The sequence below is a fragment of the Stegostoma tigrinum genome, chromosome 2 (genome assembly GCF_030684315.1).
Source record: "Stegostoma tigrinum isolate sSteTig4 chromosome 2, sSteTig4.hap1, whole genome shotgun sequence".
NCBI classification, from domain to species: Eukaryota; Metazoa; Chordata; class Chondrichthyes; order Orectolobiformes; family Stegostomatidae; genus Stegostoma; species Stegostoma tigrinum.
In genome coordinates, this window is record NC_081355.1 from 32,411,371 (window position 1) to 32,435,015 (window position 23,645).

At 42.4% G+C, this 23,645-nt stretch overlaps 1 long non-coding RNA gene across 2 annotated transcripts in view; it reads right to left on the reverse strand.

The window, feature by feature from the left end:
- LOC125460740 (uncharacterized) overlaps positions 1 to 23,645 on the reverse strand; it is a 98,838-nt gene that overhangs the window by 69,396 nt on the left and 5,797 nt on the right. The gene's annotated exons all lie outside the window — the stretch shown is intronic.

The window sequence follows — 23,645 nt, forward strand, 5'->3', positions numbered from 1 at the left end:
GAAGCTTGCTGAGTTGTCTGCTTGTCGAGGTTTCTCCATTTCCACTTGAGCGGCTATGCTCAATGAAAATGATGATCCTGATATCTGCCACCCTCCGTTTACCCACACCACCAGTCTAGAGTCCTTTGGCTCAGTTAATGGGAATTTTCTCCTGCAATGAGACAAAGGAAGGGATCGAGTATGATGCAAGTCAATGGAAGAGCTGTTAATAGAGATGTAGTAAAGTGCCCCACTGAAGGAGTTGGAAGAACAGAGGGCTGGAAGGATAGACAGTTTGGGAGATTGTGTGGTTTTTATCTACCTGTCAGAGAATTGTATTACAGTACTTAAAAACTCAAATCCTGACCCTAACCTTAATGGTGAAAGCCATTGTGTGGAAATGCTGCTTACGGTAGTGACATTCTAGTCCATGAGCCTTGGTAAGAGGAATGTGCCTCGGTAGAGTTTGCAATATGAGTGTGAGGAGTCAGGGAGAAGTGGTGGCTCCTACCCTGGTGGAATGCAGAGCATCATTGAAATATTTTCTGCATTGCTGGGCACCCCAGTTCACCCAGGACACAGCACTGATCAATGTTTCAACCTGTGACCAGGTTGGCTATACCCCTCACTGGCCACTGGCTAGAAAATGAACTGCCTTCTTCTCCCCATTACCTCATTCATCAACACATCCATGTCCCAGTGCACACAATGGGGTGGGGACTGAGCTTTTCTTTCCTTTGAGACATGTCCCCAGTGACATTGGCTGAGCACTGCAGCATGAGGTCCAGTCCCTCACTTGTGTGAAAGCCAGCAGGTATCAGCACTTTTGCCTCACCATCCATGCAATTCCCCCCAAAAAGAACCTGTTTGCATATTGATAAGGTGATGAGTAGAAGGTTATGGGAGAAAATGTGTACAAAATGTCACTCCGAAGCATGACTGGGTGACATGAGACGTACTCGACAAAACACTTTAACTACAAATGGGAAAACTCTGTCCATATCTTAGAAACAACTGGTCTTTGTAGATCATGCAGATATAATTACCTCGTGGTTTTTCATTGCCCAGAAAGCAATTTCCATTAATGCATTCCATATTGTTGAGGTCATGGTCAGGCTACTTTTCTGCTTCCTTTGCTATAGGAACTCCAATCCCAAATCTTTGATCAATGATGTGCCCTGGAATATTTCCTCTATCAATCCATGCACAATCATGGAGTATGTTTTTGAATTTCTCCAATCTTATTTATTTCTTTCGTCATTCAAAGATCCCATAAATAACTTACATATGCCAACACTGAATAAACAGAAGTTAGTTTAGATTGATATATTTGTGGCAATCCCAAAAACTTGTCCTCAGAATTCCAAGAACTCTGTTTGCTTTAGATGTAATCTGCTAAGTGTGGAAACCCCGCTGAAGGTTTTTTTTTCAATGATGAAACCCCAGATATGTTAGTTTTTATCCACCTGTCAGAGATCTAGATTACAGAACTTAAGAGCTTTCTGCTGGTTGATCTTTTTTTGTTGGTGATGCTCATGGCAAAGTCTTTTTCAGCATCAAATGCCATCTTCCATTATCCCTGATGTTTTTTCATTTGCAAAAGATCATCTTGTTGTGAATTGACATGATGTTGATTCTTGCCTAATGCTTAAGCAACTTACTCACCTTTTAGTAGCCTTATCCTAGTTATGATTTGTTAGGAAGCTCACTCATGTAAATCAAGAAAAGTAAATGCAAGTAAAAGAATGGATATTCTAGAGAGGTCATCTCAGGGAGACAATGAGTGCCCAGCGCATGTTACTTTTTATCTTTTGTTGGTACCGTAGCACTGGATCCAACCTAGTAATGAAGTTTAGACTAGACCTTTCCATGAGGATTTTTTTAAATGCTTTGGAGAAAGCTTTGAGACCCTGTTTTAGACAATGGTTGACTTTTAGAGGTTCACAACAGTATCTGGACTTTAAGATAATAAAATGTGAGGCTGGATGAACACAGCAGGCCAAGCAGCATCTCAGGAGCACAAAAGCTGACGTTTCGGGCCTAGACCCTTCATCAGAGAGGGGGATGGGGGGAGGGAACTGGAATAAATAGGGAGAGAGGGGGAGGCGGACCGAAGATGGAGAGTAAAGAAGATAGGTGGAGAGGGTGTAGGTGGGGAGGTAGGGAGGGGATAGGTCAGTCCAGGGAAGACGGACAGGTCAAGGAGGTGGGATGAGGTTAGTAGGTAGCTGGGGGTGCGGCTTGGGGTGGGAGGAAGGGATGGGTGAGAGGAAGAACCGGTTAGGGAGGCAGAGACAGGTTGGACTGGTTTTGGGATGCAGTGGGTGGGGGGGAAGAGCTGGGCTGGTTGTGTGGTGCAGTGGGGGGAGGGGATGAACTGGGCTGGTTGAGGGATGCAGTGGGGGAAGGGGAGATTTTGAAACTGGTGAAGTCCACATTGATACCATATGGCTGCAGGGTTCCCAGGCGGAATATGAGTTGCTGTTCCTGCAACCTTCGGGTGGCATCATTGTGGCAGTGCAGGAGGCCCATGATGGACATGTCATCAAGAGAATGGGAGGGGGAGTGGAAATGGTTTGCGACTGGGAGGTGCAGTTGTTTGTTGCGAACTGAGCGGAGGTGTTCTGCAAAGCGGTCCCCAAGCCTCCACTTGGTTTCCCCAATGTAGAGAAAGCCGCACCGGGTACAGTGGATGCAGTATACCACATTGGCAGATGTGCAGGTGAACCTCTGCTTAATGTGGAATGTCATCTTGGGGCCTGGGATGGGGGTGAGGGAGGAGGTGTGGGGACAAGTGTAGCATTTCCTGCGGTTGCAGGGGAAGGTGCCGGGTGTGGTGGGGTTGGAGGTCAGTGTGGAGCGAACAAGGGAGTCACGGAGAGAGTGGTCTCTCCGGAAAGCAGACAGGGGTGGGGATGGAAAAATGTCTTGGGTGGTGGGGTCGGATTGTAAATGGCGGAAGTGTCGGAGGATAATGCGTTGTATCCGGAGGTTGGTAGGGTGGTGTGTGAGAACGAGGGGGATCCTCTTGGGGCGGTTGTGGCGGGGGCGGGGTGTGAGGGATGTGTCGCGGGAAATGCGGGAGACGCGGTCAAGGGCGTTCTCAATCACCGTGGGGGGGAAGTTGCGGTCCTTAAAGAACTTGGACATCTGGGATGTGCGGGAGTGGAATGTCTTATCGTGGGAGCAGATGCGGCGGAGGCGGAGGAATTGGGAATAGGGGATGGAATTTTTGCAGGAGGGTGGGTGGGAGGAGGTGTATTCTAGGTAGCTGTGGGAGTCGGTGGGCTTGTAATGGACATCAGTTGCAAGCTGGTTGCCTGAGATGGAGACTGAGAGGTCCAGGAAGGTGAGGGATGTGCTGGAGATGGCCCAGGTGAACTGAAGGTTGGGGTGGAAGGTGTTGGTGAAGTGGATGAACTGTTCGAGCTCCTCTGGGGAGCAAGAGGCGGCGCCGATACAGTCATCAATGTACCGGAGGAAGAGGTGGGGTTTGGGGCCTGTGTAGGTGCGGAAGATGGACTGTTCCACGTAACCTACAAAGAGGCAGGCATAGCTGGGGCCCATGCGGGTGCCCATGGCCAGTATCTGGACTTTGTCATGTCTCTAGTGGTCCTTATCATTCACAGGCCAATGGCAAAACCAAGAGAGCAGTGAAAACCATGCAGATGCTAATGATAGAGAATATCAATTGGGAATTCAGATTTACTGAAGTACAAAGCAACATCCTGATATAATGGACATTCCTATGCAGGGTTACTCAGGGGTACAAGAGTAAAAATACTAAATGTTTCTCAGCAGCAAAACCTCAGAACAAATGTTACATCTCGAAGGAATTAAGAACAATTGAGAATTAATATATGAAAAACAGATGAAATGGTATAATTCCACATACAGTGTGAATACTTCCAGCTTTGGTGCCATGGCAGAAGGCATAGATCAGAGATAGGAAGTCAGGAGGCACAATCATCAAAATGTAGTATTGTTCAAACTCTGGTGTGGACATTGAGAAGGAAGAGAAAAACATTAATACTACTTGAGGCGGCAAGAATGAACAAGCAGTACTAACACAAACTTTGAGGTACTGAGAAAAAAAAAACTATATTGACTACCCTGCAAAATGATTATCACATTAGATAAATGGCTTCAGATTATTACTCTCGATCAATGGTGATGAGAAAACGATCAGGATGAACTGTAAGTGTACCACAGAGACTTCAACTGTGAAGTTTGGATTCTGGGGCAGGGAGACAATGTTGATAGAAAAATTGTGAGAAATGTGGGGAGAGAGGTGGTATAGTGAGAATAGACATGGTAATGATAGCATGATGCAACAGTGACATCAGTAATCATGTGCAAGAAATAGGAAAGTATAGATGGAAGTCTACTCCAGTGAGAGATGCACTTAAAGGCAATAGTGTAAATAAAAATGTTTACCAAAATCTACCAGAATCAGACAGCAGTCAGTCTCATGTACAGCGAAACCACAGCAGGACACAACTACTAGAAGAAGCAAGGACAGGCCTCTCTCCAAGATGCAGAATAGTACTCCAAGTCACAAATCTCATTGCAACAGAAACCAAATAGTGCTTCATCACATGCGAATAGACAATATGTTCAAAACAATATCTAATGATATTGATATTAATTCTACAATGGTTTCCGGTAGGGAGTTCCAGGATATTGACTCAGGAACACTAAAGGATCATGATAAAAACCGAAAGAAATGCGGATGCTGTAAGTCAGAAACAGTTCCAAGGAAGGGTCACCAGACCCGAAACGTTAACTCTGATTTCTCTTCAATAATGCTGCCAGACATGCTGAGCTTTGCTAAAAACTTCTGGTTTTGTTTGTGAATAAAGGAACATGTCCCAAATCAGAATGGTTCGATGGTGTTCCCCACGATTTTTCTGTTGTTATCATCCTTGGTGGTCACTGGGGAGGGAGGAGCTTTGGAAGTATATCAAAGTTTTGGATTTGCACTCCCAAAATTGCTCATTTGTAATTTCAATTGATGGAAAGTTATTAAAAATGAAAGGTTAGCTTAGTGAATCTCTGAATTTCTCAGAAACATTAGCAGCTGGTGGAGAAACAAATGAATATTTACCTGCTTTTGTTTTTACTACTGTGATGTAGTGCCAAATTGCCCACAATCCACCAATTGAGGGTATATTATAACTGATGGAATCAAAGCTTATTTTTTTGGGATGAGGGGAAACAAGCAAAATACTAATGCATTTGAAGGTGCTCATGTTCACAGAGTCACAGAAGTGTTATGGTGCAGATGGGCATCATTCAGACCTGTTCATAAATGAGCAACATTGCCTAGCGTCAATCTTCTACTTTTTCCCTATACCTGTCTACATTACTTTTATTCAAATAATCCTCCAATGTTTTCTTTAACACTTGTCTGTGTGTTTTACAGTCCAACTAATTGCTGTGAAAAAAATGTTTTCCTCCTTTGCTTCCTTTGTAGATCAATTTCAATCTGTGCCCTCTTGTTCTTGTTCCTTTAATGAGTGAGAATAGTTCCTACCTATCTATACAGGCCACACATGATTTTGAAAACCTGTATCACATCTCCTCTTAACTTTCTTCTCATAACAGGGAACAGTGTCAACTTCTCCAATCTATCATCATAATTGAAGTTCCTCATGCCAGCATTTTGTATCCTTGACCGAAAACCTCTCTCTAAGGCTATTATGTGGCACCCTATCAAATGCCTTTTGAATGACCATATACACCTCACCAAAAGCATTACCTTCATTCATCCTTTTTGTCACCTCTTCAAACGGGTTTTTTTGTAAGCAATGCAAAAGAAAATATTGATTTTCTTTATTTAATTCCTTATTTTTGATTTGGAACAATGAATTGAAGTTCAGAATTGAACTTTGAACTTTGAGTAACTGCTTGTTTTAAAACAAAAAAGAAAGTAAACAAAGCAAGATCTGTTGAGCGAGGTAATGGGAACTTTTGTTCTCCTAAGATGCTGCTTGGCCCGCTGTGTTCATCCAGCTTCACACTTTGTTATCAAAGCAAGATCTGTTTATGGGAACTGGCCTGGAAAGATAATTGCTGTCCTAAGAAAACGACAGATGTTTTGGCACTGAGATGTTTTAAGTTCAACACTGGCAACTGATTGGCCATGGAATTGGTTCATCAAGGGCAAATCAGCACTGGCCAACCAATCAAGAGAATGTTGAAAAAATGCTATAGTTTTGACGAGAGATGGTAGGAACTGCTGATGCTGGAGATTCTGAGATACACGGTGTAAGGCTGGATGAACACAGCAGGCCAAACAGCATCGGAAGAGCAGGAAAGTTTGGCGTTTCAGGTTGAGACCCTTCTTCAGAAAAAGTCAAACTTTCCTGCCCCACTGATGCTGCTTGGCCTGCTGTGTTCACCCAGCTTCACACCATGCTATTATCGTTTTGACAAGATTTTTTTGGAGCAGGAGGCCGTGTGCTCAGAATCCCACTTTATAGGAAATAAGTGAATACTCCTTGGAGCCTGCTGGAAGCTGTTTGCATTAAATCAGTGACTTCAGAATTCATGTAAGACCTTCAGTTAACTTGCCTGTGAACAATTCCATTAACCAAGGACTTCTGTAGGCTCAACACCCATCATGAAACTGTTGAACTGGCAAATTGCAATTCTTTGCTTTTTTTTCTTTGAATTTATCCCTTAACTATGTCTGTCTATCTGACAGCATGTGATTGGGTGCTCCACTTCAAGATGATTGGACTTAGATTATAGCTATTAAGTAGTGTGCTTTGTTATTTATCCATGGTCAGCTAAAGTTACATTGTTAATAGTAAATCGCTGATTTCTGTTTATGTTATAAATTTGGTTTCTGATGTCTGTTTTTATTAATGTCTGGTTAGGAACAATGGAGTGATTTTCAGGGTTATTGAATGTTTGAATTTTTACCGTATTGCAAATCCAGGGATAGAGAGGCTGCTTTGGTTTGGCCTGCTGTCCCTGTGTCATAACAAAAGGGAGATCAGTTTGATGTAAAATGATCTTTTAATAATTTCAAAAAATGCAGAACCAGTTTACATGATAATATCAGCCACATATCCTCTGTGTAACATAAGGTCAGAAGTGAGTAAGTTTGCTGATGCTTACAGTGTTCAGTTCTACTTGCAATGCCTCAGATAATAAAGCAGATTGTGTCCAATTCAGCAAGAACATAGAGCAGTACAATGCAGGAACAGGCCCTTCAGCCCACCATGTCTGCACCAACAATGGTGCCATTCTAAACTAATCTGCCTGCACATTGTCCCTCTCCCTCTGTTGTCAGCCAAATTGTGTGTCTGTCTTAAAGAATGCTATTGTATCTGCTTCTACCACCTCTCTGACAGCACGTTCCAGGCACCTACCATCCCTTGTGTAAGTAACTTGCCTTGCACATCTCCTTTAAGCATTCCCTCTCTCACCTTAAATCTATACCTTTAATACTTGCCATTTCTACCATGGGGAAAAGACTCCAACTGTCTGCCCTGTCCACGTACTCAATTTTACATACTTCTATCAGGTTGTCCCTTAGCTTCAAGCAGTATAGCGAAAATAATCCAAGTTTGTCCAATCTCCCTTGTAGATGCCATACTCAATCCAAATAATATCCTGGTAAAGGTGCAGAGCTGGATGAACACAGCAGGCCAAGCAGCATCAGAGGAGTGGGGCCTGCTGTGTTCATCCAGCTCTGCACCTAGCTATCTCAGATTCTCCAGCATCTGCAGTTCCTGCTATCTCTGAAACAACATTCTGGTAAACCTTGTTTGTAGCGTTTCCAAAACTCAACACCCTTCCTATAGATTGGCAACCAGAACATGGGTAACATTCAGGCTTGGACTGATAAGCACTCATAACATCTATGCTATGCAAGCGCTAGCCAATGATGAACCCAATAACAGTGAGTCTGGCCAGGATATGGGGTTGCGCCTGGGTGGGATGGTCTTTGGAAGTTTGATGTGGACTGGATGAGCCAAATAGGCTGCTTCCCACTGTAAGGATTCTATGATTCTATCTCTCACTGACATACCAATTCACGGCAGCAATTAATCCTCCACTATTGACATTCCAGAGGTCACCTTTGAACAAAAACTGAACTCACACAGCTCATACAAATACTATGGCTACACCAGCAGGTCTAAGGATGGGTGTTATATGGTGAGTGACTCCCCTCCTGACTTCCCAAAACCATTTATCCATCAACAAATCACAAGTCAGGAGTGTGAGGGAATACTCCCCTCTTGGCTGGATGAGTACAGCTTTACCAACACTCAGTAAACCTAATGCTATCCAGAATAAGGCAGCCACTTGATTAAACCGATCGTCCATTGTGTAAATGTTCATTCGCTCAACCACCAGAATACTTTGAATGCATGGAAAATATCTAGTCTGGAGAAGATCACAGGATTAGAAAGAGACTAGGCCCCTGGCAATGCATCCTTGGCCCTCCTCTGGAGCCATATTGCTAAAAAAGCTGATAGGGTTTCAATGGGTGTTTACTGAAGCACTGGACTCTGGGATTGAGGTAAGAGAATATCTTTGCTGAGCATCCGGGGGTAAATGTGATCATGTGCTGAGAGCCATTCCCCCTCTTCTCCTTCCTCTTCCAGCTGTTTGCTCTTATCTGTTTCATCTTTATTCATTCTCCCCCATGCGATAACCCAGGCTGAATGCATGTCCTTGCAGCTGTATCTGAGAACACATGGCTTGTGAAGAATCTGTAATCTCAGCAGTTGGAACTCCACCCACCCCTCCAACGCACCAAGACTCTTATAAACATGACAGTAGCCAAGTGAAATCAATCAATCAACTCCTACACTGTAAATACTGTGCTGATGAGATTCCTTCTTTCTCCTAAACATGTGCGTATTTAAAAGAGAGTGCTAGCTGAAAGGGTGAATTCCAAAATTATAGCAATGACATCAAATCAGTGTTACAAACTGACTGATGTTGTGATCTCCAAGTGTGAAGCTGGATGAACACAGCAGGCCAAGCAGCATCTCAGGAGCACAAAAGCTGACGTTTCGGGCCCAGACCCTTCATCCAATTATTGCAGAACCTGATTACTCTGAGCAGATGACTGACCATGCCCAAGTCACTGGACTGTCAGCGGACACCATTCGTGGCTGAATAGCCCAGGTCCTCCTGACTGACAGTGCCCCCCCCACCTTGATTTGACTGAGGACTATTTAACTTTGACTTTGAGATTTTGCCATTTGGTTGATGCATGTACAATGTTTGCCATGTCGGCTGCTTGCACATGGCGCAGGTATGAGATTGACATAGCGCAGTGTCGTAGAGCAAAATGTTCAACTCCCCTGATTAAGGAGTGCTGGCAGCCGCCTGGCTTTGTGTTTGCACCAAACAGCAGGGCAGGACAGAAGCACTGTAGACCCTTAAGGTCTGGCTGAGAGACCATGGTGCAAAGATGCAAAATAAGGTGAGTCAGGGATGCTGTGAATACGCTTTTTGTTCCTGGCATGAGATGAGTCACTTTTGACATCGCACCAGACTTTCCTAAATTTCTCGCCATCACTCACATCATTCAGGACCTACGAAGTTTCCACACAGAGTGCCAACACATGCCATGAAGCAGCTATCAAAAGGTAGAGATAAATAGGCTGAGCACCAACAATCTTGATAAGGCTAAAAGCTTTGCTCTTTTCATTGACATTGCACAAAGCTTTTCTTAGCTGCAATTCTATTTCCAAGACTCTGGGGTTCAAAGAAATGCTTGCATCAATGACTCCTGTCTGCTCAAATGAATTCCTTTCCCATTGCGATACTCTGAAGATGGTCAGGAAAATAGTTACGAAAAGTTAAATCTGGAAAAAAAGCAGGTAATAAGAAATGTGTTTGTTTTACAATATGTGTTTACAGGTCTCCTTTTCCAGGCGTTTCCCAACAGAATAGGAAACTGATGCTCAGAGATGTTGTTTAGCAACACAACATTATTCTGAGCATTCCTGCTCCAATTCATTGGGGAGAAACTGAGAACAATATTGTGTAAACACATTGTAAATCACAACAGGATTGGAAATCCTGAGATAATTCGTACAAAAATTAAATTAAGCATTGGCAATTTTAAACATTAAAATGAGGCTCTGCAGAATGTACTTTTTTTTGTATTTAAAATATACTTCTCATGCTTAAAACATGCAGCCCAAATGTTAAATTTAATAAAAAAATTGGAGTATTTATATTTCCAGAAAATTTTGCCTTTGCCAATGTTTATCAGACTAATTAGATAATTAAAAATATGTGCTCCATTTTTGAGACAAAAATGAGAAAATTCAACTGACTTTTTAATTAGCTGAAGCACAAATAAATTAATTACTCCAATATTATAGAACTTACCATAACATCAGTAACACGTATAGATATATTCTTAGGAATAAGAGTCAGACACTAATCTCAACCTCCTTAATAGAAGTGATTTTAAAACACCAAATGGACTGAACGCCTGAGCGATTTCAGTTTAACTCACCTACCGGTACGTTTGCAAGGATGAGACTTCTGTAACATTCTCAGCTGCTCCCCCACCCACACAAATCTCTGCAGTTTTCACAGATCTAGGCAGCACACCCACCTTAGCCTACTTGTGTCCCTTAGATAGCCAATTATTAGAGAGTTAAATGGCTCTGGGATTGATGTGATAATTGGGAATACATTGCAGTCCCTGTTGATTCTTCCACTGGCAAGGTGAAAAAAGCAAGCTTCCAAAAAAATTGTGCACAATGTGTTCCATTACCAATCACCACTGAGTTACCCAGAACCAGTCTGAGTTAAGTCTAATATGGATGCATTTGCACAGCACCCAGGCCACTGGTAACTGATCAACGCTAGGCCAGACTTCCAAATGTACATGGGTACAAGATTGGATGGTAGTTGAAAACCGCAGCCCAGATGGTGTAGTAATCTTCTAACACCTGTTCCAGCAAATGTTCAGGCCAAGTGATGTTTTAAAATCACCTATATGAAGGAGCTTGAGATTCATGTTATCCAGGTATCATTTTTTTTGATAAGAATATCCCAAAGTGTGTTACTGATATTGAGTTAAGTTCTATCATGGTGTGGCTGTTAACTTGTCTGTGCTTTGGCCACTTAAAAGGTCAGTTAATTTTTCTCATTTTTGTCTCAAAAATGTAACATGTTGAAAATTTCAAAGGGAGATCAAGAGTGTATGGATCAGCAACACATTCAGTTCCAACTGATGGGCTGTTAAACTTGTTGAAGAGCTTGTAAACAGTATGGAGAGGGCCAGAAGGAGATTTTCAAAGTGATGAAATGAAAGCTGATAAAATGTGAGGCTGGATGAACACAGCAGGCCAAGCAGCATCTCAGGAGCACAAAAGCTGACGTTTCGGGCCTAGACCCTTCATCAGAGAGGGGGATGGGGGGAGGGAACTGGAATAAATAGGGAGAGAGGGGGAGGCGGACCGAAGATGGAGAGCAAAGAAGATAGGTGGAGAGGGTGTAGGTGGGGAGGTAGGGAGGGGATAGGTCAGTCCAGGGAAGACGGACAGGTCAAGGAGGTGGGATGAGGTTAGTAGGTAGCTGGGGGTGCGGCTGGGGGTGGGAGGAAGGGATGGGTGAGAGGAAGAACCGGTTAGGGAGGCAGAGACAGGTTGGACTGGTTTTGGGATGCAGTGGGTGGGGGGGAAGAGCTGGGCTGGTTGTGTGGTGCAGTGGGGGGAGGGGATGAACTGGGCTGGTTTAGGGATGCAGTGGGGGAAGGGGAGATTTTGAAACTGGTGAAGTCCACATTGATACCATATGGCTGCAGGGTTCCCAGGCGGAATATGAGTTGCTGTTCCTGCAACCTTCGGGTGGCATCATTGTGGCAGTGCAGGAGGCCCATGATGGACATGTCATCAAGAGAATGGGAGGGGGAGTGGAAATGGTTTGCGACTGGGAGGTGCAGTTGTTTGTTGCGAACTGAGCGGAGGTGTTCTGCAAAGCGGTCCCCAAGCCTCCGCTTGGTTTCCCCAATGTAGAGAAAGCCGCACCGGGTACAGTGGATGCAGTATACCACATTGGCAGATGTGCAGGTGAACCTCTGCTTAATGTGGAATGTCATCTTGGGGCCTGGGATGGGGGTGAGGGAGGAGGTGTGGGGACAAGTGTAGCATTTCCTGCGGTTGCAGGGGAAGGTGCCGGGTGTGGTGGGGTTGGAGGGCAGTGTGGAGCGAACAAGGGAGTCACGGAGAGAGTGGTCTCTCCGGAAAGCAGACAGGGGTGGGGATGGAAAAATGTCTTGGGTGGTGGGGTCGGATTGTAAATGGCGGAAGTGTCGGAGGATAATGCGTTGTATCCGGAGGTTGGTAGGGTGGTGTGTGAGAACGAGGGGGATCCTCTTGGGGCGGTTGTGGCGGGGGCGGGGTGTGAGGGATGTGTCGCGGGATATGCGGGAGACGCGGTCAAGGGCGTTCTCAATCACCGTGGGGGGGAAGTTGCGGTCCTTAAAGAACTTCAATCACCGTGGGGGGGAAGTTGCGGTCCTTAAAGAACTTCATGAAAGCTGAACATGTTTAGGGTATGTTAACACAGACCTGTTGAAAGCTCTGAGAAGAGCCAAAATATGATGTTGCTGCTAATTCAAAATGTTAGAAACTAAGATGCTAGAGGAGAGAAGATCAAATGTATTATGATTAACCCTTTGTCAACTTGTATGCTCTAGCCCTCCATCTGTTGTCTGTTCTGTTCTACAAGCCAAGTCCCATCATGCCTGCCAACTATCTTTGAGCACTGTACTCCCCTGTCAGAATCAGTCTCCAAACCATCTCAATGCCACTAATCTGGTGATAATTTTGCCTCCAGTCCACTCAGGACCTTCGGAAGTACAAGTAGTGTCATTAGCAGAGATACAGCACAGGGTGACAAAGACAGAACTGATCCAGATACATAGTTCCTAGTAATATTTTGAGCTCAAGTATCCTCTGTCAGCAAGCTTGAGGTTATTTAACATTCCAGTCCCAATGTCTTCAGTTGTGGCAACTCTATTCCGCTACCAGTGCTGTGCTCACTGACCAACATTGGTTCCCAGTCAAGCAACATCTTGATTTTAGAACTCTTATCCTTGTTGTCAACCCTCCTTAGCTTTAACCCTCCCTATCATTGTAATTTCTTTAAACCCCACAGCATTATGAGATATCTGAATTCCTCCCATTATTGCCACTTGTGCATCCATGGTCCTAAAAGCTCCATGCTTGGTGGCCGTGTCTTCAATTGCCCTGGTCACAATCTCAGGACTTCCATCCCTAAACATCTCAGTTAATCTCCCATACTACCTTCTTTGGAGACTTGCTGTGCTCACAGTGCAGAAAGAGTATCCTGCATTGCTTTTTAAATGCATTATCTGGCTCATTATTTTTCTCTTTTGTTAAATGGACTGTTACTAAATTTTAATATGATTGCCATCACACACAGAATGAGTAAGCTGACCTCTTCCAGAAATTCCCAGGACTAAAGTGAACTTATCGACTCCAGGAATATCACATTAATGGTGTTATATGAACATTCTCGCAAAACCAACTTAAAAGACTAGTAGATAAGATCCTATGCCTGCCAGATCTGAACAAAGGAGGCCATGAAAGCCCATTTTTGCTTCATTTAGTGCATATTACTCCACAGTTTATTGCTCAAGTACAATGGTTCTGCTGGAGCGTGGCATTAAGTCAATCTCATTGACTCAGTGTCTCCCCGAGCCATCAGTCTAATGACTGAAACTACAGGTTTGTTTGATCCACCTGGAATTACATAACTTTGACTTCCGCTTGTCATGCTAGATGAGTAAGCAAGCCTAGATTAGTTAAATATCTGCCTCTGATTCTAATATCTCTCAAACATGTTATTTCTGGAAAGAAAACCAATTCCCACCCTGCAACTTTTACTCCTTTACTAGCAATTTGAATATGCCTGAGCTCCTACAGCAGAGACTTCTTACACATCCAACTAAAAGAACATCAACTGAATATTTACCTACAGGATTCTGTATTTCATGTTAACTATTTTTGACTATATCTTTGTAAGCAATATGTAACTGGTGACATCTGCAAATCCTTTCTCTTTTCTTTGTTTCTCAAATGCACATGTGAATGTGTGTCGCAAACCATTCCCTCAAGTCTTGTATGCAGTAATAAACCTGAATTGGTTTTTCCTGAAAGAGTTTGCGGAGAGTCATTTAAATTTGATTTTACAAATGGGCTTTGGAGAAAAACACCACTGTCTGTTCAAAAGAGTAATGAAAATAAAGACAACATTTTTTAAGAAAGCCTGCTCAGAAGTGAAGCACAATAGGAATAATGCAATCCAATTTTCCCTCCAGTCAGTGGCATTGTTCTGTATGACTATCTCTTTAACCAGGCTTTTAGTCATCTGACCTAATATGTGGCTCAATATCATACTATTTGGTAATGTTTCTGTAAGCACCTTGGGATTTTTCATTACGTTAAAAGTGATATATAAAACTAAGTTGCTGTTTTTCCTCAACTAATGTTCAAATAGAAATTACAGCCATGTTGTGCTCCTATTGGAAATGTAAGTTTTAAATCAATCCTGCGCAATTCTTAAGTGAAGAGACAGAAGAAGTAAAATATAATGAACAATGCTTTCAGCATTCAGAGCACAGTATGCTATAAGTGAGTTCAGACTGGAGAATAATCACAAAATCATAAGGGCTTTGAATTCAACCACCAGATCCACTGATGGCTCAAGCTCAATTTGGGAAACTGCTTACCTTAGATGATATGTAAGATGCAACAATGCTCTGTAGGGGCTGGATGGTTCAATCTCAATTAATAATGGAGCATGTCATGTTTGCATTTAATCTCCTAATTCTTCCTCAGATATGTCTCTAAATATGTCCTTCCTTCTATTCTCATTTTTCTCCTTTGTGCAAACTGAGAGACAAATATTGGAAGAGAGTTTTCACTGCTTCTGACAGGTTTCTCTCACTCTCATGATTATTTGCTCATGATATGGAGATAAAGTTAGTTGCATCTTTTGAGCATAAACTGGGGAACCTGATGTTGGGCTGACTTCTGGGCTAAGCCTGAGTTGTACAAGGTTTTTTAAGCCTTTCTTTGTTACAAGGTCTAGCAAGTTTTCTTGCAAATCTTCACGTTTTCTCTCCATGCCCGTTGACCTCTTTCGTCCTTAGAACTATATCCATCTCTTTCTTGAAAGTAGTCAATGCTCTGGCCTCGACAGTTTTCCTATGTCAGAGAATTCCACAACCTTATCACTCTCTGGGTGAAGAACTTTCTCCTCAGCTCTGTCCTAAAAACCTTACCCCATATCCTTAGACTGTGATCTCATCATGACTACCTGGTCATTGAGAACATTTCCTGCATCTAACCTGTTGGCTCCTGTTAGAATTTTATAGGTTTCTATAAGGTCCGCCTCATTCTTCTAAGCTGTAGTGAATATGGTCATAACTGATCCAGTTTCTCCCTATATCTCAGTCCCATGAACCCAGGAATAAGTCTGGTACGCCAGTAGCACACGGGATCCCAGTTCAATTCCACATGCAGGTGATTGTCCGTGTGGAGTTTGCACATTCTCCCAGTGTCTGTGTGGGTTTCCGCTGAATGTAGCCGTTTCTTCCACAATCCGAAGATGTACAGTTTAGGTGGATTGGCCATGCTGAATTGCCCATTGTGCTCAGGGATGTGCAGGTTAGGTGGATTAGTCATGGGAAATGCAGGATTACAGGGATAAGGTTGCGGCAGATGGGTGTGAGCGGGATGCTGTTTGGAGCGTCGATGTGGACCCAATGGGCTAAATGGCTTGTTTTAACACTATAGGGATTCTAATTTTTTTTTCCACTTGCTCAATAGCGAGAACATTCTTCCTTAGATAAGGAGACCAAAACTGCACACAATACTCCAGGTGTGGTCTTACCAATGACCTGCACAGTTGCAGAAAGACATCCATGTTCCTTTATTCAAAACTTTTTGCTATGAAGGTCCACACACCATTTGCCTGGGATTGAATTTTAGTAGTCAAGAGATATTACTATAACCGTATGAGTCCACAATAAGACAATGCATGGAGTACTGTGTATAGATTTGGATTAGTTACCGAAGGAAAAATTGCCTTAGAGGGAATAGACTGAATATTCATCAGAATGATTCCTGGGATGAGGGGATTTTCTGAAGGAAATTAATTAGACAAGGACTATATTCAGTAGAATGATGAGCAATTTTATTAAAAATTGTCAAATTCTTTACAGTCTTGACAGGGTATATAGCTGAAGGATATTACTCCTTGCTGAGGAGTCCACAACGAGGAATCAGAGGTTCAGATTATGGAGATAACCATTCAGGGTTCAGGAAAGGCAATTTTTTTTTGAAGAGTTGTGTATCATTCAAATTCTCTACTCCAAAGAGCATTTGATATTCGTTTGTTGAATATTATTCAAGTCAGGCATGAATAATGTTTTGGAAAATCAGAGAATCATAGGATATATGTACAATGTGGGGAGGTGCAGCCAGGATTGGAGATCAGCTTAGATCTTGTTGAATTGTAAAACTGACTCAAATGTCTGTATCCTCCTATTTCTTATGCTTTTCTGCGCTGATCAATTCTTTCTTTTCCCATTCATTATCACTATCTTCTTCCAATGTCTTGTTTGTTGTTTTGGTGGATCTACAGGGAAGGAGGCTATAGCTGCAAGTATCCTGTACTCTATAGATATTGCATACAGGTTTCTGCTGTAGCAAAGTTATATGATTTGGGTGAAAGTCAAACAATATCTCCCAATTGTCATCACATGACTGGTGTAATAGATCTGTTAGCATAAGGGTCATTAAATTAGAGGAAGCATCTTTAAATTTAGCATTTTTAGTGGACATGGACGTGTGTATTGTAACATTTCCACCTAACAATCCTTATCAACAACAGACCAGACTGAAGGTGTTTTCATGATTCCATTCTTATGTCTGTCCAGTGTCCTGCTCCCTTTCATGGGTATCTTTACCTCCACTTGAAGACATGCTTTAAAAATACCACAATATTACAAAAACATCACATCAAAAATGTCTTGCAGTAACCACAATGAGTCAAGTGCTTTCTTACCTATTTACTATTTTTCCAGTCTGCTGCTGTAACCTTTACCTATTCTTGCCTTCCAAAACAGCACGGTGCAGCACAATATAAAGTTGACCTATTCTGCTATTTCCCTTCTGTCCTTTGACTTTGAACAACTTAAGCCTATTTCTTTTCTATTAAATTTCTTCTGTACTGGTTTTTTAATATTGTCTGAGCTCAGATTCCAATAAAATGAGCTTCTATCACCTTCCATTATTGCTCTGAATAATTGTCACAAACCTCTGATAATTTATTCACAAGTCACATTCAATGAGTACAATCTATTGCAACTTTACAATTTTTTCCAAAAGAGATTTCTCATTTACTCTCGTCTAATTTCTTCCACCTTCTGCACTGTTTCAATGAAGTGTTGATCACTCTTTTCATCTCATATACGCTTTATTCCCAGATTCTCCTCATCAGCTTGTCTCAATCACTATCACCATCTCAGATTGACACTTACACAACCATGAAATTTTGAGGGGCTGCGAATATCAGGGACACAATTCTTTAATCTTCTTTCTGTCTATATCATGCATATCTCCACCTTTGGGCCATGTCCTTCTGTCTTTCAATCCAGAGCCAGACACAATTGTTTCTTGATAGTAATAATGTGTAGCAGGTGTCTGCTTCATTCCAAGTAGGCCTCCAACACTCTTTCAGAAGAGTCGAGACAAAGAATAAATGTTGGATATTGGCTCATTGAACATATTTGGCATCATTCTCCCATTACTTAAATACAATGTAAATGGTCTAAACTGGCAAACAATGGAAACATTGTCCAACAGAAGCGTATATTAGGTGCAGCGGTCACAGTTAGAAGGGTGGGTACTTGACATGCAGAAGAAAATATCATTCAAAAAGTGAGGCATACCTTACAAGCGTAGGTAATTTATCTTCTTTATTCACTATTCTTCAGATACTTCAAAAAACTCCTCGCCTGGAACACTCAAGGGGTACAGTGGTCTTTCAGATCCGTAGTCTGCACCTTATCTTCCAAACTACAAATCTAAACAATAATGTTCAGCAAATGTGTGAGGATGGCCCAAGTAATTGCTCTGGGCTACAGCCTTACAAATACCATCCAGGGGATTCTATTTGAAGCAGGTCTAAGAGGTAGTCACCTCTCAAGTGAAATGTCCTTTCGACCTTTCCCATAGTTTCTTCGCTTGTTAGTCTGCTGCATTGCACAATATACTTAATGATATCCGTCTTCTGCTCAATAGGCCTTCACAGTGTGTGAATGGCTGGAGGTACAAATAGCCATTGCATCTTTCTTGTGCCTTTAGTGTGATTCACACAATAAGACTGAACCCTTCCAACAGCTGCAGAGTGAAACACATGCTTCACTTCAACAGTGTTTGGGACTCGGAAATCAGCAATACAATAATGTCTGTGATAAATGGAACTCTTAACATCATTTTTAGGAGGCATTTCTGAGGTGGCCTGAGGATAGCTGCATTATTATTTCATGCAAGGTACAATTACTGAATATTGGGAGCAGCTAAACCTGAGTTGTTAGGAAACGTTACAGCAGTGGAGATCCATGTTCCATGGTAAAAATGTCAAATAAGTAACATTTTAATTGCATGTTTCATATTTCAGTGTTAGGTAGTAAAGAGATATGAAAATTTCTGTTCTTTTCCATGATCTATTTCATGAGTAGTCCATAGTCAGTGATGCCTTAGAATGACAGTTTCCCAATGATCATTCCTTCAAATTATGAGATATAGAGCCACATATCCAAATTTGTCAATTGTGGCATTGAAAGGAAAGTTAATACAAGCATATATTAAGATGAGATATTGGTAAGTTAAATGAAGAGGTAAAACTTTAGCAATGGGGTTTAATGTTGACAAGTCATAGAGTTATAAAGTCATACAGCGTGGAATTAGACCCTTCAGTCCAACCAGTCCACACTGACCATGTTCCCAAACTAAACTAGTCCCACCTGCCTGCATTTGGCCCTTATCCCTCCAAACATTTCCTATTCATGAACTTATCCAAATATCTTTCAAACATTGTAACTGTACCTGCATCCACCACTTTCTCTAGCAGCCCATTCCACACATGAACCACTCTGTATAAAAACGTTGCCCCTCATGTGCTTTCTAAATCTTACTCCTCTCACCTTAAAAATATGCCCCCAGGTTTTAAACTCTCCCACCCTGGGGAAAAGACCCTTGTCATTCACCATATTTATGTCCCTCGTGATTTTATAAACTTCAATAAAGTCACACCTAGTGTAAAACTTGAACTTAAAAAGGATAGGCTGGAATACTTTCTAACGAAAATTGCCAGTCTATGTAAATGAATAATTAAATGCAATGAACAGGTATAAAAAATAATCATAAAGGTTAATGGAATGCTGGTGAAATGGAATACTAGGAAGGCAATTACACAAAGTCTAGCTTAGGCTACACTTGCAGTACAGTGACTAGTTTTAGGCTCAAAACTTTAGGAAGGATATATTGTCTTGGAGGGACTGCAGCATAGATTTACCAGAATAATACCTGGACATTAAGGGTTTAACTACAAGAAATGACAAACTACAGTTACATTCTTTGGAATTAAAAACATTAAGGAGCTATTTGATCAAAGTTGCCATGATATTATGAGGAACAGATAACGTGGATAGACAGAAACTATTTTTACTATTTGGGAGTCTCAGACAAGGAAATGTAGACTAAAAATGAGGGCCAGAATTTTCAGGAGTGCAATTAGGACATACTTCTATAAATAAAGGATAATAGAGATATTCCACAAATATCAACTTATGCTAAGACAACTGTTAATTTTAATTCTATGATTGATTGTTTTTGTTAACCAAAGGTATCAAGGGATTTGGCTGAAGGCAAGTACAGAGACTTTGGTCACAGATAAGCCACTATTTCACTGAATGATAGAACTGGCTCAAGGAATGAAATAGCCTCGCCAGTTCTGATCTTCAGTTACTCAGTAAGCATTTATGAGTGAATAGAATAGTCTGTTTAGAACCAGTTCCAGTGGTTTTTGCATATTTTCTGGATACTGTCACAGTATCGAATACCCAATGCAGCAATTCCTGAGTGGTCAAGAGCTGCAATTTTAAATTGTGGGTGGCTGGGAACAAATGTAAATCTAGTGTCCTACTGGAATAGAAGGACAGACTTGGCAGTAAGCCTAACTAGAGGACAATTATTTCCAAGAATCACAGGGAGCTGTTATCAGCAAAGAATTATGAGAATGACCATTGCTCCCCTGCACCTCAATCTTTTACAACACTGTTAGTTTATTTGAAAAGTGAAACACAGAATCCTGTTTATGAAATGTCATCTATATGTGTAGAAAACATGAGAGACTTGAAGTAAGTGAAATAGAGAGAGAGCGCCTGAAGGAGTAAGAAGCAAAGGACTGAATCTGATGAGAAACTGGCTAATTGTCAGTTTAGTCAAGGTTCATGGAGGATTTCCATCATTGAGGCTTCATGAGTTGTCACAGATGATCATTCAAATTCACTTCTTTAACTGTGTGTCACACACATCAATGCTCCTCTCTTCTGGAGAGAGTTGGATTCTCCCACTCTCTATGAGCTGAAATATTCATCACTACCGAGACATTCCAGGAACCCAGTGCATATGCCATCTTTAAAAGTATGTTCTGCATGTGGTCAAGTGCTTGCGATCTGGAGCTTAGCGTTTGTTCCAGGCATCTGACCAGGCCAATGAGGGAAAATTGATGTTCTAAATATAGACAAGGACCTGAAGTTCTTGGTGGGTAAGTAATGCAGAGACAGAAGGGTTGTCCTCTTCCCCCAGCACCAGCAGAGGAGGCCACAGCAACAGACCCTGACAGCCAGGTATGACGCTGCCCCCAGGGTGAATGCAGTCTCAGCCATCTAGAGGACTGCTGAACAATGTCACAGAAAGCTCAGTGATCTCTGCTCCAATGCAGTGAGTCTCCTGTCTGTTACCTCATGCATTCTGTCTCTGGGTGCCACTGCACCCACCTCCCACCAAGACTCATGCTCTGTCATTCTCACAGGTGCACAACTCATCATCTTTTCCCTACCTGCAAGATGTGCCAGCCACTTTCACCTCACCCAATCCCTCCCTTTGTTGCAACTGCTCACAGCAGAGCAGAAAGAGCCAAGGGACTTGGTGGGGCGCACAACATTCGCCTGTTCAACCCTGCCGTGGGGAGCATCCTGACCATGACCACGCCAAGCAGTTGCCTGACTATGCCCATGCCTCAGATTGATACAGCATGAAACCTTTGGCTGAGTACACCGGGACACTCTGTCTGACAGCAGTCCTCTCCAGATGTGACTGAGAACTAATTTTCTTTGACTTTGAGACATGGCCGGTTGACTAATGCAGATAGAGTGTTTGTCACATAGGCTGCTGGCATTTGGTGCGGGTGTGACATTGAAAAGGACACTGCTATATAAAAACATGTCCAGCCTATTGACTGATGACTGCTGACAACCATCACAAATGGTCCCACTTTTAGAATACTGCATACAATTTTCATCGCCCTTCTGCAGGAAAGATGTTGTTATATAAGAAAGGGTACAGAAAATATTTACAAGTATGTTGCCACCACTGGAAGGTTTGAGTTATAAGAAGGGGTTGGGACATTTTTCCCCAGAATGTCGGATTCTGAGGGGTGACCTTATAAAGGCTCATAAGATCATGTGGGATATAGAAAAAGTGAACAGTTGAGGTCTTTTTCCAAGGGTAGGGGAGTCTAAAACTTGAGGGCATAGGTTTAAGGTGGGAGGGGAAAGATTTAAAGGAACCTGAAGGGCAACTTTTTCACATGGAAGATGGTGCGTACATGGAATGAGTTGCTAGGGAAAGTAGTAGGGGCGACTGCAATTACAACACTTTTAAAGAGATTTGGACATGTTCATGAATGGGAAAGGTTTACAGGGATACGGGCTAAATGCAAGCAAATGGGAATAGTTCAGTTTAGTATGCAGGACAGCATGGATGAATTGGACTGAAGGGTGTATTTCTGTGCTGTGTGACTATTGAAGCAAGGCAAGTACTGGGCTCTCTCTAAAGTGCAGCATTTAAATGCAGATACGTGCTGTAACTAGCTTGGAGGGGTACTATGATGATATTAGTGAGGCTAGTACATGTTGGGTATCAATGCCTGGGAACAGGGGGTGAATGTGACCACTGCTCCAAGATGTTGGTGCTTTGTGTCCAAGATGGAAGTCTGGAGGAGCAATTAGCAAGCTGGAGTCGCCAGGCACCCAACCGGATTTTCATGTCGGGAATTCTGGGTATCTAGGTTTTGTCTGGCAGGTGGTTGTTTGGGGCCTGCATATTAATGAGGTGAGATTAAGAAACAGTGAGGGCTATAATGGACAATAATCCCCATTAATAGGCTACTCGCCATGCACTAGTGAGATTCTCGAACCGACATCCGGGAGGCAGTTGGAAAATGTGACTTTTAGTATTCAGAACTGAGAATGCCCTCAGTCAACATCTCACCTGATTTTCCCAAATTTCTCACCATAGATCTCGTCACCTGGGAAGATTTCACCCAAACAGTCGAGAATTATTGACTTCCAGGCTGGGAACAGAATCATCGATGGTGGGATATTTTGGAAAATGCAAGAATGGAAAAATGAGATTCTTCAATTGTTCAATTTTCCCTTCAAGTTTTCAGCAACCAGATGAGAATCCCACTGGTAAGCATGAAAATCATTTTTACATATTTTGCATCTCATTATTGGCTAGTCTTGCTACATTGGAAACTCACATGTAAGGGTGGAAACTGTGATATGGGAGGGCACAGGGTGCTGCAGGAGATGGGTTTTTTCCTGAGTGACTACTGCCCCAGCTTCAGTGGGAGGGAGGAATATAACAACTGTGGTATGGCTATGTTGCAGGCCAGGGGCTCAAGGAGGAATCTTGGGGATATTTAGAGTTAAAGAAAAGGGTTCAAGGAGAGGAGACCCAAATCTGATAGGTTAACAGGAACTGCAATGCAAAAAGGAGCGTGGAAGTTTGGTGGGTGATGGCAATGGGGGAGATCACTTAAAAAAGCAGGTACAGCCTGCAGCACACACTCTTAACCATGACCTGAAAAGCCTTCCATCCTGCATCAAATAGCAACTACAAATAAGGATGGAAGTTGGCTGCCAGCACACCAAGAGCAGACGTGGTAAGTTTGTTTTGTTTTGTCTGTCGAGTTGAGGTCCATTTGTGGCTGATATGAGTCCCTTCAAGGGGCAATTGCATTAATTAGGCAATTATAGTTTCAAATGGCACTATTCTGTCATTTCATCACTCTCTATGTGCAGCTCGTGCATTGGCAACAAGATAGACTAGAAATCCTGACCACAAACAATATTGACAATGCCATTGATCATGACAAATTAACCTTCATACTCTGTATGAAGTGGAAGTGATCACTGGCAGTCTTGAAAGTATCAGTTCTCAAACCCATTCCAAAAGTCACATAGGCTGCACAAGGATGGGGTGCTGCCTTCCTCTCACAGTGAACTTTATGTCATTGAGCACGTAGGGTATTGTATTTAACTCTGTGTTTCATTGGAGTATTTG